The sequence below is a fragment of the Micromys minutus genome (genome assembly GCF_963924665.1).
Source record: "Micromys minutus genome assembly, chromosome: X".
Lineage (NCBI taxonomy): Eukaryota > Metazoa > Chordata > Mammalia > Rodentia > Muridae > Micromys > Micromys minutus.
In genome coordinates this window covers 80191058-80210052 of record NC_137970.1, presented here as the reverse complement: position 1 = coordinate 80210052, position 18995 = coordinate 80191058, and the positions used below count along the sequence as shown (strand labels likewise).

General features: G+C 40.7%; 1 pseudogene across 1 annotated transcript; it reads left to right on the top strand.

Moving 5' to 3' along the window:
• The first annotated feature begins 5113 nt into the window (after positions 1 to 5113).
• Positions 5114 to 17754, top strand: LOC308415057 (isocitrate dehydrogenase [NAD] subunit alpha, mitochondrial-like; annotated as a pseudogene). Its single transcript has 2 exons — positions 5114 to 5152; positions 16667 to 17754. The product of its transcript is annotated as an isocitrate dehydrogenase [NAD] subunit alpha, mitochondrial-like (transcript).
• Positions 17755 to 18995: the final 1241 nt, after the last annotated feature.

Here is an 18995-nt window from a genome sequence, read left to right as displayed (position 1 = left end):
TTCACTACCATAAACAATGGTGCCAGGAACATCTTTTGCTTAGATTTTGCCCATTTATATGACTATTTTTATCAGTTGTGTGGCTACAGGTTGAGTAATTGATTCTATAAACTGGGTCCTTAGAGAAAAAACTGCCGAATGAAAGGACACAGGTCTTTAAATACTTAGTAGACTACAAACTTGTCCACCAAAAATTGTTCATAAATCTATATCTCTATCAAACGTGTGCAAGAGTGCACACTTCTCACAGCCTTGCTAACAATAAAAATGTTTCTTTCATTTCCGCTGTTATCACAATTAATACTTAATTACTACCTTAGGCTTTCATGTGTACTTCTGTGCCTCGGTTCTAGGTTGCTGATGGAGCAAAATGGGTTCTGAGTTGAAGTCAATTCTAATGCTCTCTGTTTCTCTCAGAGGTATAGCTTCTGAACTCTTACAAGGTGGCTACGATTTTTTAACATCTTTTTTCCCATTTTTCCCGTGTGTGAGCATACATATGACATTTGTGTCTGTGTGTGCACATGTAAGCCCAAGGTTAACGTTGAAAATCATCCTCAACTGTTCTTTAAGGTGAGGAGACTGAATTGAAATGTGTTGTAGCACAACACACCCATCAGATTATATACTGAAAAAACATCTGGAATCCATTTGGATTAAATAAAACATAATGTTAAAATCATTTAAAGTTTAAAAACTACGGAGTACTTTAAAGATCCTGAAATTCATGTGTCACTGACACCATCACCGCTGTGACCTCCTCGACCATTCTTACCCTGCTCTGCTTCCGCCATGCTTCTCTCACCTCATAAGGCGAATTCCCGGCAAGCTTTCATGTTTCAAAGCATTGGCTCACATACCTCTTAATATTTCCTCTCAGATATGAATAGAGAAAATCCCTTTATTATATTCTCATCTCTACTAAATTGTTTTTACCCCCCCCCCCAAAATGTCCATGATTTTAAAAGACAGGGTTTTGCTATGGAGCCCTGGCTGACCCGACTCACTGTGTAGATCAGACTGGTCTCAAACTGTCAATGATCCTTTTGCATCTGAGAATCTACGGAGTGCTGGGGTTATGAGCTGTTTATACGATTTTCAATTTTGACTTCTCACTAGTCTCCCCCTCATCTATGTGTTTCCCTGTGATTTCAGTTAACAGGGGTCAACCATACCTCAAACTTACTAAGTATTAAGTTCTAGCAATAAAAAAGACTCTCATTAAAATAACTTTCATTATATGTTATTATAATTATTCTAAGTATAGATTTTAATCTCCTACCAAGCTTAATTTATAAATTCAACTTTGCTTTAGACTTGCATGTATAGGAAAAGGCAGAGTGTGAAGATAATATTACGTAGTATGTGTATCTCAGAGCTCATCAGAGGCCTTAGAACATATCTTAGAAGGGGATACTTTGCCCAGCAAGAGTGTATGATTCAAAAGGGTAAAAATTATTTTGTTCACTGTTTATTCTGAGGGTTTAGCACAGTGCCTGATGAATAGCTTATGTGTGAGAACCTTTGATTAAATGGAAAACTTATGAATATGGGTTTAATCTACCTGAAATTTTCCTGCAATATGAGATACAGCAAAAACAATTTTGGAATACTCTAATGTCCCAGATAGTGTCTAAGAATCCTTTGAGTAAGATTTGTTCAAGGCACTTCTAAGTCTCATTTATAAGTAATGCTACTTTGTAGTTTAAAAATGAGCTGTGATTACAGTAGATAGAGTCTGTGTTTTGTTTGAGAGCAGGTTCAGAAGCAACCTGAGGTTTTCAAAGAGAGAGAGCCATGCCATTATTGTGGAAGCTACATGTGAATTAGAGGGAGAGAGAGAGAGAGAGAGAGAGAGAGAGAGAGAGAGAGAGAGAGAGAGACAGAGACAGAGACAGAGACAGACAGAGACAGAGAGACAGACAGACAGACAGATAGAAACAAATCATAAGAGTGGGAAATCTGGGCTAAAGTGTTTCACATATATTGTTTGTTCACCAAAATAGTTTTGAGGAAATTGAAGTTCATGGGACTTTTAAAACATTTTTATTGCTTGCATTATTAATTTTTAATATACATGCACAGGCATAATATTGTCAGTGCTTAGGAGCCTATATATTAGGTTTTTGTTGAATGATTTCAAAGATCATATCAATGGCAGAGCCAGGAGTTTCAAAGTCACCCAGCTTAGGGACAGGTGCTCTTAATGTGTGGTTAAATCACTATGGTTTCAAGGACCTGGTCTGATATTGGCACCCATTGATGCTTAAAAGCAGCATAGTGAATTCTATCTTTCATATTTCTGGTCTCTCAAACTTATTGTTTTGAAGGCTAACACTTATTTAGATACATTTGATGTGGCATTTAAAAAACTCTAAAATATCATCATCCCCATAACAGATTGCCTTAACAGTGAGTTACCTTGCACACGATAAAAAAGTATCATGTAGCATGTAATTTCACAGTTGTCTCAGCAACAAAATTGGAAGTTCAGAGTCAAACTCTCAAGCAAATATTGTGGTGTTGTTTCATGAGGATAGTAATCGTTGCCCTGATATGTCCACGTTTAAGACCTGGGATTTCTATCAGCAATGAAAATAATACAAGCTTGCACTTTTCAAGTGTGCATTCTGTGTATCTGAGAATCTTCCAGTAACTTCTAGAAAATACTTATTATTTCTATGAAGCAGAAGCACTTTAGGCATGTATTTAAAGAGGGCTATGAACATTTCTGTACAGTTGGATTTGGGAATTTTTTTCTTTAGTCCTAAAGGGAAGAACTAGACAGAAAGTCCTCCTATTACAAATCATGTTATAACAGCAAGAATGAGTCAGCTTCCACTGAGTAGTCTGAGATTGCTTACCTAGCGATAGTAGAGAGGCTGAAAAGGGTTAGTACCAGGAACTCTATGTTAACCGATAGTGTGACTCAACTTGCTGTGTACATTAAAGGGTTTGGGGAAGCCTACTCCTAAGTAATTTGTATTGACACACTGTACAAACACATGTCATAGAGTCTGCTTTGGGGGAAAACATAGGTATGGTAGCTTCACAGCACCAATGTGAATAACACAAATGTGCACATATCCATATTTAACACAAAGACATCCTCGGCCCTTAGTTGTTCCCATTTAGAAGAAGTCAAACTATGAAGAATTATATTATAATGCACAGCCTTGATGTTTTAACCAATGACATCTGATACTCTCTGAAAATGTCATGCACAATCAAAAAGAATTCTAAAAACGAAGATGCTGAGACTGAAATGAAAATACTGAAACATTTCACAACTGTCCAAGTTGGTTAAGGGAATCTGAGATATAAAACAGGCTGCCTAATAATAACAGTTTATTAGATGATAATCACCAGGTTATTTTATATGCCATGGTCACATAGCTTACCCCTGGCCAAACAAGGACTTTTGTTCAGGTGTGACTGCTATAAGACTCCTTGGCACTCAGTAAGAGACAGAAAAAAAAAAAAACATAGTCGACACACAGTCCCTGCTTTCCAAGCTTGTGTTGTTGCCAAGAAGGCAAGACATATACACAGCACAGAGCTTAATACTAAGTAATATAGGACTGTGATAGGCTGCGCTGTTAGGTGACACAGACAAAAATAAGTACAAAAAGTGTAATGTGACCTGTGTCAAGAGATGCTAGTGAATCCACAATTATCACTGTTACATGAACTGCATGGATGTCTATATGGCCGGAAATGGGAATTCTGGGAGGGTATTATTTGATTAACTGACATGTAGTAACAGTACATACTTATGAGGGGAGGGAGGGAGAGAAGTAGTGTTTCTGAGGGCAGGAATAACAGAAAGGCAAAGGTCAGTTATGTAAAAGTCCTGAAAAGAAACCATGATTGAGTATATTGGAAATGGGAAAAAAAAATCACAACTGTACATTAGAGTTTTGCTTGCACACATCTGGATGAGGGTGTTGTTGGAATGAGACTCAGGTATGAAGAAACTCACAAAGTATACAACAAAATCTATAGAAAACAGCAAAGTTGGTGAACCCATTAAAATCACTTTAAAGGAGAGATAATCAGCAAAAGTCCTGTTTTTATTTTTTTTTGGTTTGTTGTTGTTGTTGTATGTTAACACTGTATTGTGTGTGTGTGTGTGTGTGTACCTGCACAAGTGTGTATATGTGAGTGTCCATGCACATATGTCCTTGTATGTGAATACCATGAGCCAGTCTTAGTTCTACAAGCACTGATGACATCCATTTGTTTGTTTTTTTGTTTACTTTGAAACAAGGTTTCTCATTTGTCTGAAATTTGTCTACCAGGCTAATATGGGTAGTCAATGAGCCTCAGAGATCTGCCTGTCTCTGCTTTCTTGACACTAGGATTAAAATCACATATTACTGTGTCCTCTTTTTATGTAGTGGAGCTGGCTAGTTTTATGTCAACTTAACACAAGCTGAAGTCATCTGAGAGGAGGGAAGCTCAACAAAATGTCTCCATAAGATCAGGTGGTAAGCAAGCTTGGGTGACATTTTCTTAATTAGTGATTGATGGGTGAGACCATTGTAAATGTTGTCATCTCTGGGCTGGTGGTTCTGAGTTCTGTAAGAAAGCAGTTTGGGGTATCTTCATCCCTTCCCTTAGAGCTCAGAAAACCAGAATGAGAGTAGAAACCAGGGGAGTTGGAGGATACAAGAAGAAGATGTTCTAAATCAACTAAGCAAAAAGCTCATATTAACTCACAGACACTGAAGCAGGATGCATAGACCCTGCATGGGTGTAGACCAGGTTGTTTATGTATTATAGCTTTCAGTTTAGCATTTTTATGGGATTCCAGAGTGTGTGAATGAGCACCTTGACTGGGGGTTCTTTTCTTTCAGTTTGTTTGCCTTGTCCAACTTCAGTATGGTAGTTTTGGGTTTTGTCTTACTATATTTTATTTTGTTACATTTTGTTATTATCTGTTAGAAGTCTGTTTTGCTCTAATGAACAAATGACAGAAAAGGAGTAGACCCAGATGTGAGGGGAAGTGGGAAGCAATTGGGAGGAGTAGAGGGAAAGGAAATCATAATCAGGGTATATTGTATGAAAAAAGAATCTATTTTGAATAAAAGGAATGATGATGATGATGATGATGAAGAAGCAGGCTGAGCAAGCAATGAGGAGCAAACAAGTAAGCAGCACCCCTCCATAGCATCTGCATCAGCTCCTGCCTACAGGTTCCTGCCATGTTTGTGTTCCTGCTGATTCCTTTCAATGATGAACAGTGATATGGAAGTGTAAGCGAAATGAACCCTTTCCTCCCCAACATGTTTTTGGTTATGGTATTTCATCACAACAATAGTAACCCTGAACTAAGACATGATTTCTGGGGATTGAATTCAGGTGCTCATGCTGGCAAAGCAAGAAGTTATGCACCAAGTTACTTCCCCGCAACTGCACTGGCTTTTGGATGTTTTGGTTTTGCTGTTTGGTTTGTTCTAATGAAGTGGTAGCATAATAAAGTGACAAAGAACACTGAATCTATACTGTCACCAACTGATGGGCCAGATACACATTACTTAATGTCTTTGGCTTTCATTTTCTTAATCCTTAAGACAATATAAAACAAAGCCTACTTTATAAGAACTATAGAAGTTGTTATTTGCAAAATGCTTAGGATAGCATCTACAGGTACTAGATGCTATCAACGTGGTTGTTGCATAATAATAAATATGATTCATTACCAATGCATAAATGTAAGAAAATTCTCATTTCTTACAAATGTCTTTCTTTTGTGGGTAATAGAATACGAGGATAAATATCAGAAGCATATACCAAGAGGAAGATAAGGAACCAGTTGAAGTGAGAGAGGAGCCATGGGGGGCAAGAAGGGAGGGGGGATGAATGAAAGAAGGGTATAATCCATTACTCTCTATGCTAAATAATAAAAATCTAAAAAATAAGAAGAGGCTTGGTTTTTAGACCTGGGTTCTCTCACTTAAGAGTTAAACCCAATGGTCCACAGAACAAACAGAAAAACAAGTCTCTGAGAAGCTAGGTGCTTCCTTTGACTCTGAGGTCAGAGAAGGCAGCCTAGCTAGAAGAACATATCCCATAGACAGGCAACAGCTTCTGTGACAGCCCCCATTTCAGTTGTTCAGGACCCACATAAAGACCAAGCTGCCTATCTGCTACATATGTGTGGGGAGGCCTAGGTTCAGCCTGTGCATGTTCTTTGGTTGGTGGTTCAGTCTCTGAGAGCTCCAAGGGTCCAGGTTAGTTGACTCTGTTGGTCTTCCCATGAAGTTCCTATCCCCTTAGTAGCTGCAACCCTTCTTCCTATTCTCCAATAAGAGTCCCTAAGCTTTATCCACTGTTTGGCTGTGGGTGTCTGCATCTGTCTGAGTCAGCTGCTAAGTGGAGCCTCTCAAAAAACAGTCATGCTATACTCCTCTCTGCAAGCATAACAGTATCATTAATAGTGTCAGGGACTGATGGTTGTCCATGGGATGGGTCACAAGCTGGACTATCAACCAGGAATTTGTATTCATCCTGAGAATTTCATGCAATCTATTTTGATCGTATTAATTACTCCCCCATCTCCTTCCATTTCTACATTCTCATCCTTATTTGCCCAACTTTCATTCCTTATTGTCCTTAGCACACCTAGACCTATGAGAGCTGCCCATAAGTGTGTGGCCACCCACTCAAGTGTGGTAAACATGCCGGGAGCCCTACATTTAAAGAAAACCAGCTGTCCCTCTCCCAACAGCTAGCAATTGTCTCAACTGCTGAAGACTTTGAGCCCAGTCTATACTAGGGATTTTGTCTAGTTTAAGCTTTCCACGTCTTGTGTATGCTGTCAGCACCACTGTGAATTCACGTGCAACTGCTGTGCAGCATAAGGAAAACACTGTTTACTTGTCATCATCCACTGCTTCTGCTTTTTACACTCTTTCCACCCTTTCCCATGATGATCCCTGATCCTTGCAGGAGGTATATGATACAGACATCCATTTAGGGCTGAGAATGCCCCGGTCCCTTGTCCTATGCACTGTGATCTGCACGTTAATTGCTACCTACAGCAAAAAGAAGTGTCTCTGTAGAGGGCTGGGAAATAAACTAATATATGGGTATAACAATAAGTCATTAGGAATCCATTTAAAATATGTTCATTTATCAGAAATAACTGTAGTAGTAGGTTCTCCCCTAGAGGGTATGATCTGTCTAGTCATAGGTTTTTGTCTCTAATAATGGTATACATTGTGGATTTCATCTTGTGGGGCAGGCCTCAAGTACAATCAGAAAGTAGTTGGCTGCTCTCGTGACAACTGTGTCATTACTGGATCAGTGAGAATATCCTGCCAAGCTAGTTGCTACTGTAGCTCATGGAGTTCACAGCTGGGTAAGTGGGGACATTCATAGCACCTTCTAGTGCTATGGAAAGCCGGCCAGCAGAGATGAAGCTTTTGGGTGAGTGCCAGCTTGATTTCTCCACATTCTATGGCACACGTATGTGGTATATTCTATAGCTGGAGGTCTATGAGAACTCACTGGCCAAGAATCCAAGAAAGTGTAAACAATTTCTGGCTCTGGGAACACACACATATATGTTTGCACAGTATTATATTTCCATATGGCTTTTCTAAAAGCTCTGTAATCATTTAAATATCACTTATAAACCAGGAGTGGTGGCACAACCCTCTTTACTTTGGAGGTATATGTAGAAGGATCCTAAGTTCAAGGTCATCCTTGGGTACATAGCAAGTTGAAGGTTAGCCACATAAAGCCATATTGCCCATAGGAACACAGAGGAAAGAAATATATGTCTTAAAACAAATAAAAGACCAAAGAAAACATAAATGGGACATCCAAGTGGGTTACAACATGGCAAGGATGAGTCTATCTGAACAGCGGATATTACCTTCAGATGAGACAAGTATGGCTCCCACAGAGCCCGGTAGTTCTTGGTGCCACTTTATGTGACTCATGATTTAAAGTAAAAGGAACATCCTGGTTCCTTCTACACTTCAATATTTACAAAGAGAGTTCACAAAGGAAGTTATTTGAGCCTGAAACCAGGCCTTGGCCAAATTCATAGGCTGTTTGAACTCTTGAGAGCATAATAGAAATTTCTGTCCTCCTTCTCCCTCAACCAAGGTATGCATTTGACTCCAGGCTCTAGGTCACTGTGTTACACAAGCACCCAAGTTGCAAAAGCCACAGGTTTGTGTCTTTCTGCTCTGTTTGGTACTTCAGATAAGAAGGACTGATGGGTCCCACAGTGCTCTGCAGCAGCAACACAGGAAGCATCCAGAGCTCAGCATGAACATGTGGCATTCTCTACGTTGTCAGGCCCTGACAAATTGTATCTTCCTCCATATGTCCACTCCATTTAGTGGATTAAACTGTGCCTTGAGGCCTGAAATACTCACAGCTCAGGAATCTTTTCCACGGTAGTTGTTCCAGAGTAAACTGATAGATCAACCAAGTTTCTCTTTAGATCAACCGTCTGGTAAAAGTTATTCCCAGGCAGTGACCTTCCTTCCTTGACTGATCTTGAGAGAGAGTCCCACTTGAGGCTCTCCTGAGGAATTCTATATCCTTCACCTTCAAAGGAGATATACTTTTTCTGCTTTCTAGGTGGATGAATGAGGTATAAAGGCCTACTGGCTCCTATGTATTACCCTTAGAGAGCATCCTATCCTTGTGAGACATAACTGATGGGTCTGTCACTATGCAGAAGAGATGCCAGAGAAAGGGAAGTTAAGGAGAAGAGACTTTGGGATTGCAACTGAAGCAAATTTTTAAGTAAATAGTTCAGCTATGCTGAGCCACAGGTGGGGCAGCCTGAGGAGAGGCTTAGCAATCAAGTGATCCACCATGAAGCATGACCTGACAGCATTGGAACACAGAGCTCAGGTCTTTCATGTTATAGGATGTCACATTTGTCCCAAGGCCACAGCTTGTTGCTGAGGCAAAGCTAGGAAAGTAGAACCTCGGTCTCCCCACCGTTGGTATGACTTACTCAAAGAGAACGAGAGAAGTACAGAAGTGGGAAACTTGAGTGACTTGTTCCAAATTCCAGCATATCAGATGAATAAAAGATCTGGAACCCTTTCCAACTGGGTGGAGGTACATAGTCTGTTCCCAGCCCCAAGTAGCAGGAAAGAACTTTGGCCACTCTCTACCAGCTCACGATCCTCCCAAAGCAAACAGTTCCCACTCTGCTATGCTACCTCCATCTGAGAGCCTGTTGGGGGTGGGAGGGTTCTGGGTAGGAGACATCTAAGGGAAGCATTTATCTGTAGGGAAGGCTATCTGGACCCCTGGAGCCCTCACCACTTATTCTAGCAAGGCAAACATTCCTCATCCCAATGCTCAGCAAGGTTTTGTGTTCAGTGGAGGTAGATTGACGGTCACATGATCTGACACTTTGCTTTCTCTCTTGGTTCTTCTCTCAACTACTCTATGCTTTTCTCTTTTTATAATCATTGTGGCTTCTGTTATTCCTCCAACATGATAAACATGCTCTCACCTCAAGGCCTTTGTACTTGCTGTTCCTTCCCCTGATCCACTCTTCCTCAGCCTTGCTCACGTGTTAGCTGTTTCAAAGATCTTGTCCTCAACTACACTCTCAGACAGTTAAAATTCTCTTCTCCTTACAGGAGTTATTGCCATTTTACATTTTAATACACACTGGGCTTAGACTCTTCCTGCTGTGTGAGAGTTCAGACATTTTCTAGTGTGGTCAGTCCTGTATGCCCATCCCCCAAAGTAAGGGGGTACACAACAGGTTCTTCAAAAATTTTTTTTTCTTTTACTGAATAGATGTATGTGTTTCTAGAGAAGGGGATGTCTGTGATTTTCTTCATGCATGCTTGCATAGAGTATATAACATTTATTAATTTTCCAAACAAATATTTCATATGCTCTTATGACTCAGGCTTATGCAGTCAGTGTAGTGGGAAAAATGAGTAGACAGGAAATGACAAAACAGTACAATAAACACTATGTGGACTTTCGGGAACATAGAGGAAGAACCTATGAAAGCTTTTCAAAGGGTAGAGATGCCTATGAATAACTGCAGCACACTAGGCAGAAGAACATTGAAGAGAACATGTGGAGAAAGGCACTTATAGAAGACAAAAAGTATATAAGAATACACAGGGTAATATGGCCAGCAGCTTCAACTGTATTCGCCATGAAGGGTCAGGAAGAAAGATGTAGAAAGGATGACAGCTAGTGACCAAGGAAAGGCTGTACTTTGAGACCCTGGACTGCTATTCTAAGTATAGTGGTCTGTTCCTATCTATGCAGAATATGTCTGGATTGAATTTATGTCTCCAGTGGATACATAAAACAATAGATAGTGTCAAGTTCCCTTGCTATGGTTTGAATATGTAGAATTCTCCAAAAGAAGTTACATTTAAGTCTCGGTCCTAAGCTGTTTGGTCCAATCACTGAAAGTGGGAAAGCTCATAAGAGCTCTTTTCTAAACAATGGGTCCATATCTGGTGGATTCATAATCTGGTGGCATTATTAGAAACTGCCAAAAATCAAGAGGTAGTGTCTATTCTGGAAAGTATGTCACTGGGGACATGCTCTAGAAAAATACACCTTAACCCTAACCCCATCTCTGTCTGTGTGTCTGTCTGTGTCTGTGTATATTCTTTTAATAGAATTTTAAAATTTATTTGATTTCTGCACTCTGGCTATGATAAAATGAGCAGCTTCTTCTAGAGTCTCTTGCTCCTGTGATTGTCAGCTTTGCTTTTGGCCCAAAGCAATGAAAGCAGCTGATAGACATCTTTGAAAATGTGAGTCAAAATAAATCATTACCCTTTTAAGTTACTTTTCTCAGATATTTTGTCATAGTGAGGTAAATGTAAATAATAATCATATATGTTGTGTTCTTGCCCTATACATAGTTCTATGCTGAAGTTTAATTTATAGGGTTTCAGAGTTGGCTCAGCAATTAAGACTTTTTCCTGTGGACCTGAGTCTGGTTCCTAGCACCCACATAAAGTGGCCTCAAATGCCTCTAACTCCAGCTCCAGGGGACCTGATATCCTATTTGGCCTCTACAAGCATCCACACATCCATGTGACAGATAATCCCACAGACACATGCACATAAATAAATTAATCTTCCTTTTAAAGTTTCATTTATAAGTTATACACACTAAGCAATTGACAATAACTACTAAAAATAATCATGTCAATACGATAGACTAAAATCACTTAAGACTTAGACATTGTGGACTTCTGGCATTCCATGTGTAATCATTTTAGAATATGGTTGACTGCAGATATTTGAAACAGAGAATATTAACCCTTAGATGAGGGGGATTACTGTGAAGAGTTATACTTTTAAGACTGAATGGCAAATGTCAAACTTGCAAGGATGCAGCCTAAAGATGTGAACAGCTAGATATGCAATAGATTTCTTTTGCATCTAATGGCTAGCATTTTAATAACTGAAATAATGAGGCTATCCCATTGGGCATGAGCCCTCTGCTTTGGTGAGGCAGAGTCTTAGTTAATGAGGCAGTCAGCTCAGTAGGGAGAACACTTGCCAAGAAAGTAGAAGGACCTGAGTTCGGATCTCCAGTGCCCACAGAAAGGGGTTAAAGCGGGCATCTGTAATCCTCACACTCTCACAGGGAGGTGGAGATGTCCACGGGATGTTCACGGGCCATTCCAGTGTTTCCCTCCACCCAAGACTCCTCTGCATACCAATTCTCTTACCCTCATCCCCTCCAAATGTAGCCATAAAACAAGTCATAGGTATGAAGTGGGGGAACAGAAAATACAAGTGTAACAGCTGGACAAGATTTGCCAAGAAAGATATGGATGGAAAGTCCTAGTAGAAGAGAAAGTATATTCATTTGTCAGTTTCCTGAAGTAACATCTTTGTGCCAGGAGTTCACTGTGTCCTAAGAAACAGTAACTTTGTATGTCACATAATTACAGGCCAAGCTAAGGAATGTTCATCCTTCCCTTGTGGAGGCCCTTAACCGAGTCAAACAGAAAGTTCTGGTCCCTTTCATGTGTTTTGTTGTAGCATGAAATTGCAGGGTTTCATTCTCCAAAGAGTAAATGGATTTTTGAGACTGAAGCCACTGCCTCTATTTTTCTTTTTCCTTTTGTGTGTGAGAGAGGAGGTGGGGGGTTTCTTCTTATGTGACCCTGGCTGGTCTAGCACTTACTATGTAAACCAGGCTGGCCTTGAACTCACAGAGATTTGCCTGCTTCTGTCTCTAGACTGCTGGGATCAAAGATGTGTGCTGCCATACCCAGCTCCTTTCGCCTTTTGAGCTTCTCCAACTTTTCAGTTCTCGGGGAGCAGCGAATGAGCTAACAGTCATAGGCTAGGACAAGGTCTGTTCTTTACCTCTGGTGCTCGCTTTATAATGACCTTATCGAGGTGACTTCCGGGAAGGCAGTTGTGAACTTCATTGGGCCATTCGGGAATCTCCTGATGTGTAGAGATGCCTGCATTTGCATGGCTCCATAGGACAAAGTGGAAACCAGAGAGCTCATTTACAATGAGTTTCTGGCCTTCGATGGATGTTTTTTGAAGCAGAGAAAAGAAATGAATCAGAAACTTCTAATGTCATCTCCAAACAATGCCACCTTTCCTCTCCCCATAGTCCTTTCTACCAAACTCTTTCTGCTCCCATTACCTGACTCCATGATGACATCCTTCCTACTGGAACCACTGCTCTGTCATTTTGCTTCCTCTTTCCCTCACTCAGAATTCTGCCCTCCCCTCCACACACACCTTTGATCTTTACCAACACCCTCTGCAGATATCGCAATTTTACAGAGATCAAAGAAAGTCTTTTAAAGATATCTGTAAGAGCTGTCAACGGGTTCACGGCCCCAGGAATAATCTAAGCCTGTCAACAAAGTCATACCAAATCACCCCCTTAAGTTTAATGACTGATAGAGAACAACTTTAAAGGAATATTGATGTTAACTTTAACACTCTGACAACAATCTACACCTTCTTTCATTAATAACCCGAAGCCGTAAATCCCAGATGCTATTCCGGAGCATAAAATGGGCTGTCAGAGTGAACTCTTTTCTGAATCCAGCACTCTCTGGTCTGTACTGAAGGATAGCATAGTAAACACAGAAAACAGCACGTGTGACGGTACAAATCAGCTAAGAAAAACAAAAGGCCCCACACAAATGCCACACAGACACACACAGCTACTTGCTGAGATGATACACCGGATCTGCAGCTCCACCGCATTGGAACAACAACAACAATCAGCTTGTGCTGCCAGATCCGATTGTTTTTTCCTTTTTTTCCTTGAGATAGGGTCTCACTATGGGGCCCTGGTGGCCTGGGACTCAAAGAGATCCACGTGTCTTTGCTTCCTAAATGCTGTGATTAGAAATGTGCTTTCTGATGCCTGGCTAATATTGCCATATTTAACAAACAAGACTAAAGGTAAAATTTGGATTATGAAACCTTTAGTGCACTGTTATCCTAAGAGAGGATTTGTTGATGATACTATATTTTATTAACTAGACTGCCTGTGTTTCTTCTGGCAACCTAGCACTCACTTTGAAACAAAGTTGATTTGCTTCTCCAAAGAAGGGATTCCCCATTATTCCCAATCTTCTTCAGATCAGCAAGGAAAAACATCTCCATTTCAATGGGGTCATAAATTCAGTCATCCGATCTAGTTTTTGTAAACTCAGCCATACTCCTCACCATTAACTCCTTCTAGTTTCCTACTATTTACATCTGAATAGCAATTTCAGAGGTAGACTTTCCTAGGGAAACCAGACTTTCCACCCGTCAATCCTTTACCTGTCCAATCATACACACTTGGTTGAGTCCTTCTACTCCTTACGGACTCAGGATCTCTCGAATTCCCATGTCTCCATACGCCATCTTATGGTGCCTTCCCTGAACTTCCATGTTCCCCCCTTCCTTTCATTTCCCAAAGCACAGCTTCTGTTACTGCCATGTTGAGAAGAACTGGACATTTAGTCCACAACTCTGTGGTTGCTTAATATATGTTGGTCCTTAATATCCATACTTAATAGCTATCACCAAGAATCAGTTGGAGAACATGTTAACCCTTACAAGATCACTTATACCATTCCTCAGAAAATTGGACATAGTACTACCTGAAGACCCAGTTATTCCACTCCTGGTAGTACTATACATACCCCAGAGATGCTCCAACATACAACAGGGACACATGTACCACCATGTTCATAGCAGCTCTATTTATAATAGCCAGAAGCTGGAAAGAACCCAGATGTCCTTCAGAAGATGAATTGATACAAAAATTGTGGTACATATACACAATGGAATACTACTCAGCCACCAGAAACAATGACTTAACCAAATTCTTAAGAAAATGGATGCATCTAGAGAATATTCTGAGTGAGGTAACCCAGTCACAAAAGAACAGACATAATATGCAGTCACTGATAATTGAATACCAGCCCTAGAAGTCTCTGAACACCCCAGAAACAACTCACAGACCATAAGAAGCTCAAAAAAAAAAAAAAAAAAAAAAAAAAAAAAAAAAAGGCCAAAAAGTGGAAGTCTCAATCCTTTTTAGAAAAAAAAAAGTGTACAGCACTCTCTCAGAATGTGGTACACCTAGACCTTAAATCATCAATAATTCAAGAGCTAAGAATATAACCTTGTGGCAATTCTTGGTATTTAAAAATCATTATGTTTAATCTTTATACACCAAGAAAACTTTGACTATTTCCATGTTACATTTTATTTTACATGTACTTTATGCTCATTGTAACTAATTGTAACTAGCTCAATGCATGCTATCAAACCTTTAAAAAAAATCAAGTACTGACAAAAATATATCCATACAGTTTTATGCAAAAATGCTTTTAAAAATCTGTACATGTATCTCTGATTATTTCAAATAAAGTTGAAAAAGTCCCTTATACATAGCATTAATCCTTGTTCATACCCCCTGCTTTGGGTTCCAGTCATTTACCTTATGTTTCTATATGTTTGCCTATTTGTGAATTTAATGTGTAGAATCACATTAATCTGGGGCTTTCGTATCTCGCTTATTTCACTTAATGTCATTAAAATGAGCTTCATCTGATGGTGTGGCGAGTGTTACTACTTATTGATTCTTTTTACATCTTAAGTAACTTGTTCATATGTCTTTCTATGTCTGTGTGACTTGTTTGCAGAGGGCAGAGGACAACTAGCCAGAGGCAGTCAGTTCTGTCTTTCCACCATGTGGGGTATGAGGATCAATCTCAGGTTATCAAGCTTAGGGGCATATTGTGCATTCCTGAGCTGCTTCATACTCCCTTCAACTCTTCGGCCATAATCTCAAAACTTGTAAGATCTTTTGAAGGTTTTTATTTTATTTTTTGAGTTTCTAGCTTTGTTCATTAGTAGTCTGACCTGACAGACCTGATCTAACCTCTTTTTTCCCCCCCAGTTTTGAAACCTAAAGTCTTTTCTGTTTTGTCTTGGTTTTGGTTGTTGTTGTTTTTATATATTACATTCATTCATTCATTCATTCATTCATTCATTCATTTATTTATACAGTCCAGCTGTTGCCCCCTCCCAGTCCCCTGTCCCACAGTTCCTTATCCCATTCCTCTTCTTCCTGTCTCCAAGAGGTTATCTCCCACTACTGCTACCCCTGTGGCCAGGCCTCCCAACTCCCTGAGGCCTCAGGTCTCAAGGGTTAGGCATATTTTCACACACTGAAGCCAGACCAGGCGGTCCTCTACTATATATGTGTCAAGGGCCTCAGACTAGCTCCTGTATGCTACTTGGTTGGTGGCTCAGTGCCCAAGAGATCTCCGGGTTCCAGGTTAATTGAGACTGCGGGTCTTCCTATGGAGTGGCCCTCCTCCTCAGCTTCTTTCAGTTTTTCCTTAATTCAGCCACAGGGGTCCCTGACTCCAGTCCAGTGGTTGGCTGTATCTGTCCTCTCAGAGGACAGCCATGCTAGGCTCCTGTCTGTAAGCACACCATAGCATCAGTAATAGTGTCAGGCCTTGGAGCCTCCACTTCAGCTGGATCCCAAGTTGGGCCTGGACCACCTTTCCCTCAGTCTCTTCTCCATTTTTATCCCTGCAGTTCTTTTAGACAAAAACAATTCTGGGTCAGAGTTTTTGACTGTGGGATGGCAACCCCATCCCTTACTTGATGCCCTGTCTTTCTGCTGGAGGTTGACTCTACAAGTTCCCTCACCCCACTGTAGGGCATTCCATCCAAGGTCCTTCCCTTTGAGTCCAGAGAGTCTTTCATCTCCCAGGTCTCTGGTACATTATAGAGCCCCCTCCCACCCCCTGGGGTTCCCGGTTTCCATTCATTCTGTTAGCCCTCAGAGCTTCACTCCTGTCTTCCCCCTCCCCCAAGCCAATACCTGATCATGTTCTCCTTTTCACCTCAGTGTCCACTCTCCACCCAGGTTTCTCCCTTTGTGCCCCCCCATGATTGCTTTCTTCTCCCTCCTAAGTGGGATTGAAGCATCCTCACTTGGGTCCTTCGGCTTGTTAACCTTCTTGAGTTCTGTGAATTATATACTAGGCATTCTGTACTTTTTGGCTAATATCCACATATTAGTGAGTACATATCATACATGTCCTTCTTGGTCTGAGTTACCTCATTTTAACTTCTTCTTAAGACGTTATCTTTTAGCCTCAGTGAGGGAAGTGGACAGTCCATGTAGGTGTCCAAGGTCACTTGGCTGCTGAGTGCACTCCACAACACAAAAGCAGGTGACAAGAGCTTTTGCTGGTGGTGTTCAAACAGTAACTTTAATTCCTGGAAATGAAATTGGCCCAGAAATTTCAGCCTCAGTTATGAAGATTTTTGATGCCACCAAAGCACCTATTTGGTGGGAGGAATGGAATGTCACAGAGATTCAAGGTCCAGGAGGAGAGTGAATGAACCCTCCAGAAGCCAAAGAGTCAGTCCATGGATAAGAACAAGATGGGCTTGAAAGACCCACTAAAGACCCCAATAGCAGCCGGCCATCCATCAATGAATCTGTTGCTTCGTAAGACATTTGACATTTATGCCAATGTCCGGCCATGTGTCTCAATTGAAGGTTATAAAACCCCTTACACGGATGTAAATATTGTCACCATCCAAGAGAACACTGAAGGAGAATACAGTGGGATTGAGCATGCGATCGTTGATGGGGTCTTGCAGAGCATCAAGCTCATCACTGAAGAAGCAAGTGCATGGCTGAGTTTGCCTTCGAGTATGCTTGGAGCAACCACCGGAGCAATGCCACAGCTGTGCACAAAGCCAACAGCATGAGGCTGTCAGATGGGCTCTTTCTGCAAAAGTGCAGGGAAGTTGTGGAGCACTGTAAAGATATTAAATTTAATGAGATGTGCCTCGATACTGTATGTTTAAATATGGTACAAGACCCATGGCAGTTCGATGTTCTTGTCATGTCAAATTTATATGGAGACATCCTTAGTGAGCTGTGTGCAGGACTGATTGGAGGTCTTGGTGTGACTCCAAGTGGCAGGCAATATTGGAGCCAACGGTGTTGCCATCTTTGAATCGGTTCATGGAACAGCCCCAGACATTGCAGGAAAGGACATGGCCAATCCCACAGTCCTCCTGCTTAGTACTATGATGATGCTGCTCCACACAGGACATTTTGACCACAAAGCAAAAATCAAGGCTGCATGTTTTGCTACAATTAAGGATGAAAAGAGCTTAACAAAAGATCTGGGAGGCAACTCGAAAGGCTCTGACTTCACAGAAGAAATCTGCCGTACAGTAAAAGACTTAGATTAGCACTTGTGGTGAATCTGCTGCAGTCAGTCACTCACCCCAGAAGGACACCCTGTAATCCTCCTTGAGAGCACCCACCATTGGTTTGCTTGTTTCTTGTCAGAGTACATCTTCAAATCTGGGCTTTTCTTAACAAAACCCTTGCAATGGATGTACATGATGCCCCCCAGGCCTTCATTCAAAGGATTTTCCCAAGTGCTTGTTGTATTTATTGTCTGTCTGGTAAACCTTTATTTGGGGGGGGGAGGGGGTAAACTGTAAGTAAACTGTATCATTTATCATTGTTAACCCATTTCAAGAAAAATGATTTTTCATCAACTGTAAATATCCTGATATAGAATTAATAAGATATTTAACATTTTAACAAAAGCACTGGATTTTTGGTTTATGCAAAACAAACTTGGAGTAAAACACGGTTTTAACAATCGCACAAGATAACATTATTCTAAGCCTAGTGGGCACAAAAGAAATTTACTAGGAAAGTTCACAGCAAAAATGGTATATTTCTTAAAAATATAGAAATAAGGATATTTGTCCTATACATAAATTGCTATTAATAAAAATATAAGCTCCAAGAAATTCATAATGAATGATTTAATTTTATTAATATATAATCATTGCCAAAGCCACAGATGCTCTGTGTATTTGATTATTTTGTTACGTTGAGATTTACTGTTTTGGGGGAAGAACTCTCAGATAAGGGAGCTCATTCCTCTTCACTAGATAAATTGTTAGCACTGAGGGCTATCTATCATGAGGTGTCAGTCAGGGGAGCCAACCACTGCAGACTCCCTCCCACGGGGCCACACTCTACCAGCGCTGCAGGTGACACTGGAAAGGCCTGGCTGCCCCTTCACTTTCCCTAATGCAGCCAGTCCCTGCCCTCTGCCCCAGTAAAACCCACTAAAGACTTAATTGCAGAGGTGGAGCTGAGTCAGCCCAAACAGACACAAATCAGGCCAAACTAGGGCCAAGTAACAAGCTTCTGACTTTAAGTTTCTGCTCCCCACCCTATATCACAGCCTCTGTATCACTTCATGAGATACCCTTTGGCCCACACCAAAGCCAGGCTGTCTTCCCTCAGCCTTTGTACTAGTTTGCAAACCCGTGGCTTTGCATAATGTACCCTGGTCACAAGGGGATTTCTTAACAACAAATAACGTGTCTGGGTCATTTTTTAAATACTTTTATTTGGACTTACAGTTCTCTCTGTATTTTACTTTAAAATCACTGCTTTTCTTGTG